Source organism: Salmo salar, chromosome 13 (assembly GCF_965601325.2).
Source record: "Salmo salar chromosome 13, fSalSal1, whole genome shotgun sequence".
Taxonomy (NCBI): Eukaryota; Metazoa; Chordata; class Actinopteri; order Salmoniformes; family Salmonidae; genus Salmo; species Salmo salar.
The window spans coordinates 60,982,501-60,995,588 of record NC_138303.1 but is presented as its reverse complement, the minus strand read 5'-3'; the positions used below and the strand labels follow the sequence as shown (position 1 = coordinate 60,995,588).

The 13,088-nt window shown below is 41.6% G+C and overlaps 1 protein-coding gene across 2 annotated transcripts in view; it reads left to right on the top strand.

Moving 5' to 3' along the window:
* Positions 1 to 918: 918 nt before the first annotated feature.
* Positions 919 to 13,088, top strand: part of p4ha2 (procollagen-proline, 2-oxoglutarate 4-dioxygenase (proline 4-hydroxylase), alpha polypeptide 2) — a 44,083-nt gene continuing 31,913 nt past the window's right edge. Inside the window, exon 1 of one of the 2 annotated variants that reach the window (XM_045692222.2) lies at positions 919 to 1,049. The gene's annotated coding sequence lies outside the window, so the exon portion shown is untranslated. The remainder of the gene's footprint in view (positions 1,050 to 13,088) is intronic. The other variant, NM_001173960.1, reaches the window with a different exon arrangement.

Here is a 13,088-nt window from a genome sequence, read left to right as displayed (position 1 = left end):
AAGGGCCCTAGGCCTCACCCTCCGATCCAACAGGTCCCAGACGTGGGACCCACTGGAATTGTGATACAGTGAATTATAAGTGAAATAATCTGTCTGTAAACAATTGTTGGAAAAATTACTTGTGTCATGCACAAAGTAGATGTCCTAACCGACATGCCAAAACAATAGTTTGTTAACACGAAATTTGTGGAGTGGTTGAAAAATTAGTTTTAATGACTCCAACCTAAGTGGATGTAAAGTTCCGTGTAATTTCAACTGTATATAAAATTGTAAATTTGCAGAAGGGCATAGACTCTCCTCTTGTTCTTTCAGTACCCCTCTGTATATAGTCTCGCTATTGTTATTTTACTGCTGCTCTTTAATTATTTGTTACTTTTAATTCTCATTCATATCCGTATTATTATTTTATTTTTTTTACTGCTTTGTTGTTAGGGGCTCGTAAGTAAGCGTTTCACTGTAAGGTATTCGGCGCATGTGACTAATACAATTTGATTTGATTATTATATTACCGTAATTACGTTCGGTCCAGAGAGCATTATGCATTTGTGAAGGTTGCATCATGTAACATAATATACCCAAATGTATTTCTTCCTCCAAGACGTGTCGAACTCATTCTGTACAGAATATTCCAGTTTAACTGGCTTCGGAGAAATGTCAAGTACAGACAAGTTCCAAAAGGAATTTTGACCATTCCACAGACGGTTTCAAAATGTAATTTCATGCACTAGGTAGGCCTTCTGTTTTATAATACATAACTTTGGTAATAAGGATCTACCTTCCAGGTGCAACATGATAGCCCTTATTTTATGGTTGTCATCAGTAGCCAATAGATATATGGCTCTGATTTAGCCTACTGTTGTAATGCAAAGACCACGGTTTGAGCTGAGGGGTCCCAGAATGATATGCGCATTTTGTAGAAGGTTTTTGACCGGGGTCTGTACGTGGCAGAGAAAAAATCTCTGCAGATCACTAACTCGGGGCGTCTACAATATATTTGTACATACTGTTAAAGGTGTAGGATTATTTTACAATCACAAAGGAACGAAACGGTAAGCTTACATGTACATTTTAATGTTCAAGATGCATACTGTCATGATATCTTTTTTTAAATCTGTGTGTTGCACAGAGGAGCGCAGCATGTAATTCCTGTAACATGATGTCTAGGCCTATTGTTGTCAATAACAACTGACCCCTTTTTCGGACATTCTTGTTACTAAACCTGAGATTTCAGAAATAATAATTGAATGAAATTGTGAATTGGGTAGGCTTAATACTGGCATGCTCGTTTTTGCGCATTCGCTTGCTTACATGCCTTGTTCGCAACTGTAGCTGCAGCAACAACGTATCAACACTGACAGAAAGTTTTGGAAGGTTTTACCAACATTACAGAATTCCATTATAACTTCAGGGTTTTGAGGGTTAGGTAGGCAATATGTATTTAGAACGTAACATTGACATTCACCTTTCTCTCAACTGTTTTTATTATGATTTTTTCAAACAACTTTTTCACAAGACCCTGTGATGTGTTCACACGGTGATTTATAGAAACATCGCCGTCTTCGCTGACGTCTCAGGCATTGTAACGGAGTGAAGTACTGTAGCAAGAACCCTTGGGCACAGACGTCAGTTCAACGTCTAGATTTGTTGTCAGCTAAGGTGAATTTAATGTGAAAAAACGATGAAATGCTCTTACATTGATTACTTTTTGCAAATCCAGTCAGTTTTCCATGTTGGTTCAATGACATCACATAGATCATTTTGGTTGAAAGACAGTTTTTGCCCAGTGGGTACACTGAGTGAGAAGGGTCAATACCTTTGGGATATCTTTATCAATATATGTCTGACATTTTATTACACGAAAGGAGTAGACCTACTCCAGATAAGCATGTCTTTAATTTCATAATACGGAGCTAGGATATTCTCTGTAATGGGACAGTTTCTACATGCATCCAATCCGGACTTCTGAAATCTCCTTGCTACGGTATGAATCCAGGGAGATATTTGGGGTGAGATAGGTTCAAGACACGCGCCTGAACTCCGGAAAGGGTGTGTCAACATGCTGACATGTCTAAGCCTTTATACTCAGGCATGATCGAATCCACATATTTTCAGAAATGATTCATATCTCTGTAATCATTACCTGACCTGATTTATTTCAATAGATATCCTTACATGATATGTGGATCATGGATATTTTAATGTTTCATCATTGTATGTCTGATCGAAAATAGGCTAAATCTGATTTATGAAATGTCCATCACCCAAATTATTTTGCCTTGTTCAGGCGTCGGAAATCAACGCACTTCTTCACATGAAGGTGACATATCTGAGCATACATTTGCATCATATTCAGTAGTAGGCTACACAAGGCACAAAAAGGCAACCTATTTCATCCAAGTTGCTACTTCCAAAGCACATCTGCTTTTTCTATTTAAATAAATGCAGTATAGCAAATTCAGAGTTCTAATCCCAACACTAGAAAAAAATGCCTGGAACGTAAAATATCGTTATTAACCGGTTCCCATGCTTCTAAAATAACGGTTCTGTTCCCGGAACAGTATGGATCCCTTTCTTTTCAGCTTCAGTTTCTGTTCCTTGAAAATAATATATATTTTCCGGTTTTCAGTTCTGTTCCCTGAACCAGTACCAACCCCTGCTAGTTACCACTTAATTTAAGGTTAGGCATAAGCTTGACAGTGTGGTTAAGGTTAGGTTTAAAATCAGATTGTAAGAAGGGAAATTCTTGAAGTAGGCGGGTTTAGAATTTTGTGGCTGGGGTAAATAGTGACAACTTTTATCCAGAGGGAATAAAACATTATAGTGTCTGAAAGATTTATATGGATTTAATATTTGTCAAATTATTGAGCATGTCCTCAAAACTCAAACAAACATCACATTGTCCTTATTTAGTATATCAAAATCCTGAGAAAATATGCTATGTAGGCCTACTGTTAGTACTTGTCAACATATAGAGAAAATAAAATGTCCACATAGGTCTATCTCAGGATATCAAATGAGTCCATATCCGGCCATACCATGTATGATATCCGGAGGGAATTCAAAAATATGTTCATGAAAGAAAAATATGGATTTCATATTTGTCATTATTGAGCATGTGATGATAACTCAGAAAATATTCAGAAATCGTACTTATTTTCAGCATATCAAAAAGAATCACAAGATCCGGATATGGACCTCAGCCAAGAGATGCATATCTTGACTCAATATAGCTTCTTATCTTGAGTATACAGTTGATATTTGTCAACATGAAGAGTGAAAATTGGATGTCACACATCTCTGGATATCGAATGAGTCCATATCCGGCCATAGGAAAGTGCCATCTGTGATATTTGGATTAATCCCCAAATCATATACATTCCAAAATCATGGGCATTATTTTGGAGTTGGCCTCTCACTTTGCTACTCTAACAGCTTCCACTCTTCTGGGAAGGCTTTCCACTAGATGTTGGAACATTGCTGTGCGGACTTGCTTCCATTCAGCTTCAAGAGCATTTGTGAGGTCGGGTGATCCGACCTGGCTCACAGTCGGCGTTCCAATTCATCCCCAAAGGTGTTAGATGGGGTTGAGGTCGGGGCTCTGTGCAGACCAGTCAAGTTCTTCCTCACCGATCTTAACAAACCATTTATGTATGGACCTTGCTTTGGTTGATTGAGACTGCTGTCTTATCTAAAAATGTATGTTTTGTAACATTGTACCGCCTGATGGGAGACCTACTTCCTTGTTCTCACCCTCGAAGGCAGGCTATGTTACTGTGTACTGTCTATCCGAGATTTCTAAATAATTAGCTATAATGGCTGCTTCTGATGATTCCTCTTTCCAAGATAAGCTGGACGACGAAACATTTTTAGATTGTCTTTCACATAAGAACATACAGCCCTATTTATTTGAGCTGGAATAAACTTAAAAGGAGGTGAGACAGTGAGGAAAAATAATTGCGAGACCAGCAAGCAGTGGCACCAGCCTAGACCAGCTGGACCAGGAGTTGTTTTGCTGTCTGTAACTAGTTAGCAATATAAGGTATCTTTTAACCTAAGCAGTGTTGTACAATTTGGTGATCGTTTCGGCCACAACGGGACATGCTAGTACCACTACAAACCAAGCTATTCAAGTTAAGCTAGTTAGCTAGCTGTGTTTGCTATACCTAAAATGTACTGTAGTCTAACTTTATAGGTAACTAGCTAACTAACCTAGCTAGCCTCAGTGCTTCACGTTAGGAGCAAAGCTCAAGTATAGGTAGCTGTGTCCTGGACTGGTCTCGGAGTAATGGCTGTGTCGAAAGGAATGGGTGTGTCAAAGTTTCATTCCAACCCTAATTTAGCGCACCTGATATTAATAATTTTCTTGTCATAAGCTGAATCCGGTTAGTTACAACTGGGGTTGGATTGAAAACCTACAGGAGGGTAGCTCTCCGGAAACAGGGTTGGAGAGCCCTGGGTTAGACGCTCTTGACTGAATGGTGTTGTCTATGCCAATGAAAGTGTTCCCATTGGTCAACTTTTTCCACATTTAACTACAGTACAGCCTTATTCTAAAATGGATGAGAGAAAAAATGTGTGCATCAATCTACACACAGTACTCCATAATGACAAAGCGAAACCGTTTTTTGGGAATTTTTGCAAATGTACTAGAAAAAAAAAAAAAAAAAACTTGTTTAGATAAGTATTCAGACCCTTTGCTATGAGTCTCAATTTAGCTCAGGTGCATCCTGTTTCTATTGATCATCCTTGAGATGATTCTTCAACTTGATTGGAGTCCACCTGTGGTAAATTCAATTGATTGGACATGATTTGGAAAGGCACACACCTGTCTATATAAGGTCCAACAGTTGACAGTGCATTCCAGAGCAAAAACCAAGCCATGAGGTTGAATGAATTGTCCATAGAGCTCCGAGGCAGAGATCGTGGGAAGGGTACCAAAACATTTCTGCAGCATTGAAGGTCCCCAAGAACATGCCAATAGAATGTTGGAACCACCATACTGAGCAATCGGGGGAGAAGGGCCTTGGTCAGGGAGTTTACCAAGAACATGATGGTAACTCTGACAGAGCTCCAGAGTTCCTCTGTGGAGATTGACCAAGAAAAATGGTGATATGGCCCACTGGCCAGGAGTCCAGAGGCAGTTGAGGGTCCACTATCATTACTACTTGGCCAGTGTCCAGGCTGGCTGTATTTCTCCGCAATTCCCTCTGTGCTGTAGGCTTGGTAGGTAATCCCGAATGAATTGGGCCCAGAAATGGTCAGCCAAGATCTGGCTGTGCCTCCACCAGCATCTGCCGATGAGGTTGGTATCAGTATACATGGCTTGAGGAAGTAATGCATCTCGGCGTCCCATCGAGCAGATTCGGTGTGACCGGATCTAGGTCAGCAATGTCTGCAGAGAGATATCCCAAGGGTTTGGAGTTCAGTATCCCTTCCACCTCTATCAGGACGGTCCACAAGACTGTTTTGGTCACCTAGAACAACTCGTAGCGCTGTCTTCACCGATTTGACCTCTTGCTCCCATGTTCCTCCGAAATGAGGAGCTCCTAGAGTGTTGAATTTGAAGGAGATTTGTTGAGCCTATGCCTTCACTATGGTGAATAACTAAAATAATACAGAAATAGACTACGGAAAAAGAAGAAACAGCACTTCAAAAATCAGCTCAATGTAATTGAAGAATCCATAGAATCTAACAACCTCTGTGAAATTTGGAACACACTAAACAAACAACAACACAGAAAGTTATATATCCAAAACAGAGATGTATGGATAAACCACTTATCCAATCTTTTTGGCTCTATAACAAAGAACAAACAGCAAAAGCATGTACAAGATCAAATACACATCTTAGAATCAACTATTAAAGACTACCAGAACCCATTGGATTCTCCAATTACATTGAATGAACTACAGGACAAAATACAAACCCGCTTACCCAAAAAGGCCTGTGGTGTTGATGGCATTCTCAATGAAATTATAAAATATACAGACCACAAATTCCAATTCGTTATACTTAAACTCTTTAACATAATCCTCAGCTCTGGAATCTTCCCCAATATTTGGAACCAAGGACTGATCACCCCAATCAACAAAAGTGTATACAAATATGACACCAATAACTACTGTGGGATATGCGTTAACAGCAACCTTGGGAACATCCTCTGCAGGAGCATTAACAGCAGACTTGTAAATTTCCTCAGTGAAAACAATGTACTGAGCAAATGTCCGTACGACTGACCACGTATTCACCCTGCAGTCTTCATGCTTTGTTGCTTTAAAAAAAGCTTTTGACTCAATTTGGCATGAGGGTCTGCTAGACAAATTGATGGAAAGTGGTGTTGGAGGAAAAACATACAACATTATTAAATCCATGTACACAAACAAGTGTGCGGTTAAAATTTCCACAAGGCCATATGGTGAGACAGGGATGCAGCTTGAGCCCCACCCTCTTCTATATATATATATATATATATATATATATATATATATATATATATATATATATATGAGATAGATAGATAGAAATCTCCAGTTAGATTTCAGGGTTTTTGGTGGTTTTCCTAAGCCAGGATTCAGACATGGCTAAGACATCCGGGTTGGCAGAGTGTGCTAAAGCAGTGAGTAAAACAAACTTAGGGAGTAGGCTTCTAATGTTAACATGCATGAAACCAAGGCTTTTACGGTTACAGAAGTCAACAAATGAGAGCCCCTGGGGCCCCTGCAGGACCTGGATTAACCTCCACATCACCAGAGAAACAGGAGAAGTAGGATAAGGGTACGGCTAAAGGCTATACAAACTGGCCATCTAGCACGTTCGGAACAGAGAGTAAAAGGAGCAGGTTTCTGGGCACGATAGCATAGATTCAAGGCAAAGTGTACAGACAAAGGTAAGGTAGGATGTGAGTACATTGGAGGTAAACCTAGGCATTGAGTAATGATGAGAGAGATATAGTCTCTAGAGACGTTTAAACCAGGTGATGTCATCGCATATGTAGGAGGTGGAACAACATGGTTGGTTAAGGCATATTGAGCAGGGCTAGAGGCTCTACAGTGAAATAAGACAGTAATCACTAACCAGGACAGTAATGGACGAGGCATATTGATATTAGAGAGAGGCATGCGTAGCCAAGTGAACATATGGGTCCAGTGAGTGGTTGGGCTGACTGTGGACACGGCGATTCAGACAGTTAGCAGGCCGATGCTAACAGTTAGTAGGCCGGGGCTAAACAAGCTAGCAGTTAGCAGACCAGGGCTAGCAGTTAGCAGACCGGGTTAGCAAGCAAGCAGTTGGCAGACCGGGGCTAGCAGTTAGCAGACCGGGGCAGGCAAGCTAGCAGTTAGCAGACCGGGGCAGGCAAGCTAGCAGTTAGCAGACCGGGGCAGGCAAGCTAGCAGTTAGCAGACCGGGGCAGGCAAGCTAGCAGTTAGCAGACCGGGGCAAGCAAGCTAGCAGTTAACAGACCGGGGCTAGCAAGTTAGCCTTTGGGGGACATCGCGATGGGGGTAAGTCTGTTTTTGCCTCTTCGTGAGGTGATGTCGATAGACCAGTCGTGAAATTATTAGGGTTCCAAGTACCTCTAGGTAGCTAGTAGGCCGCGGTTAGCAGAATGGGCCTTCAGCGGACGTCGCGCCTGAGGGGCCTGTTGGAATCCTCGGGCAGATTATGTCGGTATTCCAGTCGTAGAGGATCGGCGGGGTTCCGTGCCCCGTACCAGCAGTAGAAGGGGTCCGGATATTGTAGCCCAGGAGTGGGCTTCGGTGGTAGCACAGGAGCCCTGGCCGGGCTAGCTTCAGGCTAATTGGTGCTTGCTCCGGGATGGAAATGCTAGCCAGGAGTAGTCACCTAGGATTGCAGTTAGCTAGTTGCGAAGATCCAGATGAAAATGTTCAGAGTTTGCGGTAGGAATCCGGGGATATGGGGGAAAAATATTATAATATGTCCCTTATGCTCTGGTTTGAGTCACGTTGTTCGAACTGGCGAGAGCTTTCCAAGCTAAAGGTTGGCTGATGACCGCTAGCAATGGTTTGCTGACTGATAGCTGGTAGGTAGTTAGCTTGCTAGCTTCAGTTGAGGGATTCCAGATCCGATGTAAATAGAAATACTTTAGAAAAAACCCCAGAGCCACGCCACATTGGATGAGGCGGGTTGCAGGAGAGTATTACGAAGTTTTGAGGTTTAGGAAAATATTCTAAAAAGATATGCGAAGAAAAAGATGTAAAAAGATATATACAAGGGACACGACAGGACAAAGACGTCTGACTGCTACGCCATCTTGGATTTCTATGCCATCAAATGGCATATAACATTCAACATACCAGTTCGGATCTGGTTAAAACCTGTTAGGGATAGGGGGCAGTATTTACACGGCCGGATAAAAAAACGTACCCAATTTAATCTGGTTATTACTACTGCCCAGAAACTAGAATATGCATATAATTATTGGCTCTGGATAGAAAACACCCTAAAGTTTCTAAAACTGTTTGAATGGTGTCTGTGAGTATAACAGAACTCATATGGCAGGCAAAAACCTGAGAAGATTCCTTACAGGAAGTGGCCTGTCTGACAATTTCTTGGGCTTCTTGACTCTCTTTATTGAAAACTGGGGATCTTTGCTGTAACGTGACACTTCCTACGGCTCCCATAGGCTCTCAGAAGGCGGGAAAAAGCTGAATGATGTCTTTGCAGCCCCTGGCTGAAAAACATTAGCGCATTTGGATGGTGGTCGATCAGAGTACAATGAGACTGAGGCGCGTGCACGAGGCGACCCCATGTTTTTATTTTCTCTGTCTTTGAACTAAAACAGGGTTTCCCGGTCGGAATATTATCGCTTTTTTACGAGAAAAATGGCATAAAAATTGATTTTAAACAGCGGTTGACATGCTTCGAAGTACGGTAATGGAATATTTAGAAATGTTTTGTCACGAAACGCGTCGGGCGCGTCACCCTTCTTTACACTTCGGATAGTGTCTTGAACGCACGAACAAAACAGAGGATATTTGAACATAACTATGGATAATTTTGAACCAAACCAACATTTGTTATTGAAGTAGAAGTCCTGGGAGTGCATTCTGACGAAGAACAGCAAAGGTAATAACATTTTTCTTATAGTAAATCTGACTTTGGTGAGGGCTAAACTTGGTGGGTGTCTAAATAGCTAGCCCTGTGATGCCGGGCTATCTACTTAGAATATTGCAAAATGTGCTTTCACCGAAAAGCTATTTTAAAATCGGACATAGCGAGTGCATAGAGGAGTTCTGTATTTATAATTCTTTAAATAATTGTTATGTTTTTTGTGAACGTTTATCGTGAGTAATTTAGTAAATTCACCGGAAGTTTGCGGGGGGTATGCTAGTTCTGAACGTCACATGCTAATGTAAAAAGCTGTTTTTTGATATAAATATGAACTTGATTGAACAAAACATGCATGTATTGTATAACATAATGTCCTAGGGTTGTCATCTGATGAAGATCATCAAAGGTTAGTGCTGCATTTAGCTGTGGTTTGGGTTTATGTGACATTATATGCTAGCTTGAAAAATGGGTGTCTGATTATTTCTGGCTGGGTACTCTGCTGACATAATCTAATGTTTTGCTTTCGTTGTAAAGCCTTTTTGAAATTGGACAGTGTGGTTAGATTAACGAGAGTCTTGTCTTTAAAATGCTGTAAAATAGTCATATGTTTGAGAAATTGAAGTAATAGCATTTCTAAGGTATTTGAATAACGCGCCACAGGATTCCACTGGCTGTTACGTAGGTGGGACGATTTCGTCCCAACTTCCCTAGAGAGGTTAAGGAAAGCTTTGACTATGTACAGACTCAGTGAACATACCCCTGCTATTGAGAGAGGCCACCATAGGCAGACCTGGCTCTCAAGCGAAGACAGGCTATGTGCGCACTGCCCATAAGGTGGAAACTGAGCCTCACTTCCTAACATCCTGCCAAATGTATGACCATATTAGAGAGACATATTTTCCTCAGATTACACAGACCCACAAATAATTAAAAAAAGAAATCCAATTGTGATCAACTCCCATATCTATTGGGTGAAATACCAGTGTGCCATCACAACAGCAAGATGTGTGACTTGTTGCCACAAGAAAAGGGCAAACAGTGAAGAACAAACACCATTGTAAATACAACCCACATTTATGTTTATTTATTTTCCCTTTTGTACTTGTTTTTATTTGCACATTGTTATAACACTGTACATAGCCATAATATGACATTTGAAATGTCTCTATTCCTTTGGAACTTTTGTGAGTGTGATGTTTACTGTACATTTTTTGTTTATTTCACTTTTGTTTAACCCTTTCACATGTACCATCACATGGGTGTGATCATTCTATAGTGGTCCCTGTAGGGTATGATCACACCGGTGTGATTAGAATGCTTATTTAGAAGGGCCAGTTTCGAATGACACAACAATCAGCATTTGAGCTGGCCACATTGTTTTTTTCAGAAACATTTTGCACAAACACAGTCCTTACAAAGTTGTGTCCAGAATGTGAGCAGTTTAGTTTTGGATGCAATGTTCAGACATTCACAGAAGTATCTACAGCATAACACAATCATCCAAACTGGAAAAAATGTAGGCTACATTTGTCCTAGCGCTAACTGAGGAAAGATTGACTAAACACAAGCCGGTCATATTTGTATTACTCTCAGCTGACAAACTACAAAATGAATTAGCTAATAGAAATTACTATTTATAATTAATCACATCACGGGTGAGCTCACCATTGATCAAAATAATTGAGTAAAACACTCTAGAAATCGAAAGTAATCCGACGATGGGTAGTTTCTGCTCGCTGCCATGCTTTTTTTCTCTCACAGAAACCAAAGATAATAAGAGAAGACAAGATGAGTTTGGTCTGTTTATAGTATGCATGTTGAAGGCGGTGTGTTGTCTACCATCATTCACATCCCACCATTCATTTATGGAAGTTCTCAAAAAATGAGTGAACCCTTACTCACCTCATTTATAACATCTTTGGTCCGACAGACAATTACGTGAAACCCAGAATGCATTGTATGTCAACAAACATGGTTCCACACACAGCTGTTATTTGCTTAGCTCATCATAATCAGTACAACCTTCAAAATGTATTTTACACACATAATATGTACCCATTACAATCTATGCAAGAATCGGAATGCGTGATTTGTCACCGGTAATTGAAAACACGTGAATAAAATAGTAAATATATAAGTAATTACCACACAAAACATTTTCTGATAGTGATTTATTGATACAAGTGGCGCGTGCCGGGCAGTCAGTCATGTAACGTCTCACAGTGTTGTTGTTTATGTATGTAGCTAGTGAGCTAAGCTGTAGCATTAGCAATGTCTTTCAAAAGGAGACAACTCACAAATGCAGATATTCTGGATATTTTTTTCAATTCTATGAAAGTCAGGAATCAGATTCTGAGAGTGAGGAGCTTCCCCCCAACCTTGTAGCCATTGAGAACCCTGAATCTGAGGACTCCTTGTCCACTGATGAAGTCCCAGGTCCCTTTTGAAGATGCTGGTGGTGATGGAGGCAGACCGACAGTGGATGAAGTACAGGAGTTCTGTGGTCGCTGGAAGGTTGCCAGCCATTTCACCCCTCCTGGCCCTGCTGTTTGCTTTGATGAGTCCTAGTCTAGAGTGCCATTTCCATCTAAGACAGAGGGCTTCAAGTTGTTTCTGACGGAGGAGCTGGTGGGAGACATAGTAGAGGAGACCAATCGCTATAGCTTCCCTCTCCTCGCCCCTACCTGGGCTCGAACCAGGGACCCTCTGCACACATCGACAACAGCCACCCTCGAAGCACCGTTACCCATCGCGCCACAAAAGCCAGCGAGCCAGGAGTGAGGGGAAACTTGCTAAATGGGTGACAACCACAATTAGTGAGATGTATATTTTTTTTACATTTTTAGTCATTTAGCAGACGCTCTTATCCAGAGCGACTTACAGTAGTGAATGCATACATTTCATTTATTTATTTATTTTATGTGCTGGCCCCCCCGTGTGCTGGCCCCCCCGTGGGAAACGAACCCACAACCCTGGCGTTGCAAACACCATGCTCTACCAACTGAGCTACAGTCCTTCTGAGTGACAGTCTGAGTGACAGTCCTTCTCATGGTGATAGTAAAGAAGAACTTCCTAAGAGAATACTGGAGCACAGATCCTATGTTTGCCACCCTCTTTTCCCAAGACCGCTTCCTAGTACTGATGCGATGCCTGCATTTCGTCAACAATGCAACTGTCATCCTAAGTGACCCGTTATACAAAATAAGAAATGTTCTTACCAGCCTGACATCAGCATTTGGTTAGGTCTTTGTGCCATGCAAGAATCTATGCATTGATGAGTACCTGATGTTAGGGAAAGGTAGACTGGCGATGCGTAAATATATTCCCTCCAAAAGGCACAGGTTTGGGGTCAAGTTCTTTGTCATGTGCGACGTGAAGACAGGATTTGTCCAGGACATTATAGTTTACACAGGGTCCACCACTGACATCCAACATTATGAGGGGCTTGGGGTGTCCGAGTCCGTGGTGATGACTATGCTGGCTCCTCATCTCAGCAAGGGACACACATTGTATGTGGACAATTGTTACTGCAGTCCCACACTCTTCCAGCATCTGCTCTCCAACAGCACAGGGGCCTGTGGGACAGTCAGGTCGAACAGGAAGGGGATGCCGGCATTCGGATGCAGGAAGATGCAGAGAGGGGAGGTGGAGTTCAAGGAGAACGGTCAACAGCTGGCAGTAAAGTGGCATGACAAACGAGACGTCCATGTCCTCTCCACTGTCCATACAGCAACCATGTCGGCCACAGGGAAGGTGGACCACCTGATGGGAGAGAGAGAAATCAAACCAGACTGTGTACTTGACTATAACCTCAACATGGGGGTAGTGGATAAGGCGGACATGATAAACAGCTTTGTGGAATGCACTCGGAAAACGACCAAGTGGTATAACAAGATATTTTTCCATCTGATCGACACTGCTGCCCTCAATGGCCACATAGATCACCACCAACTAACAGGTGAGATGATTACTGAACAAGGTATTTTTTGTAGTTGGACATACATTTCACATGCAA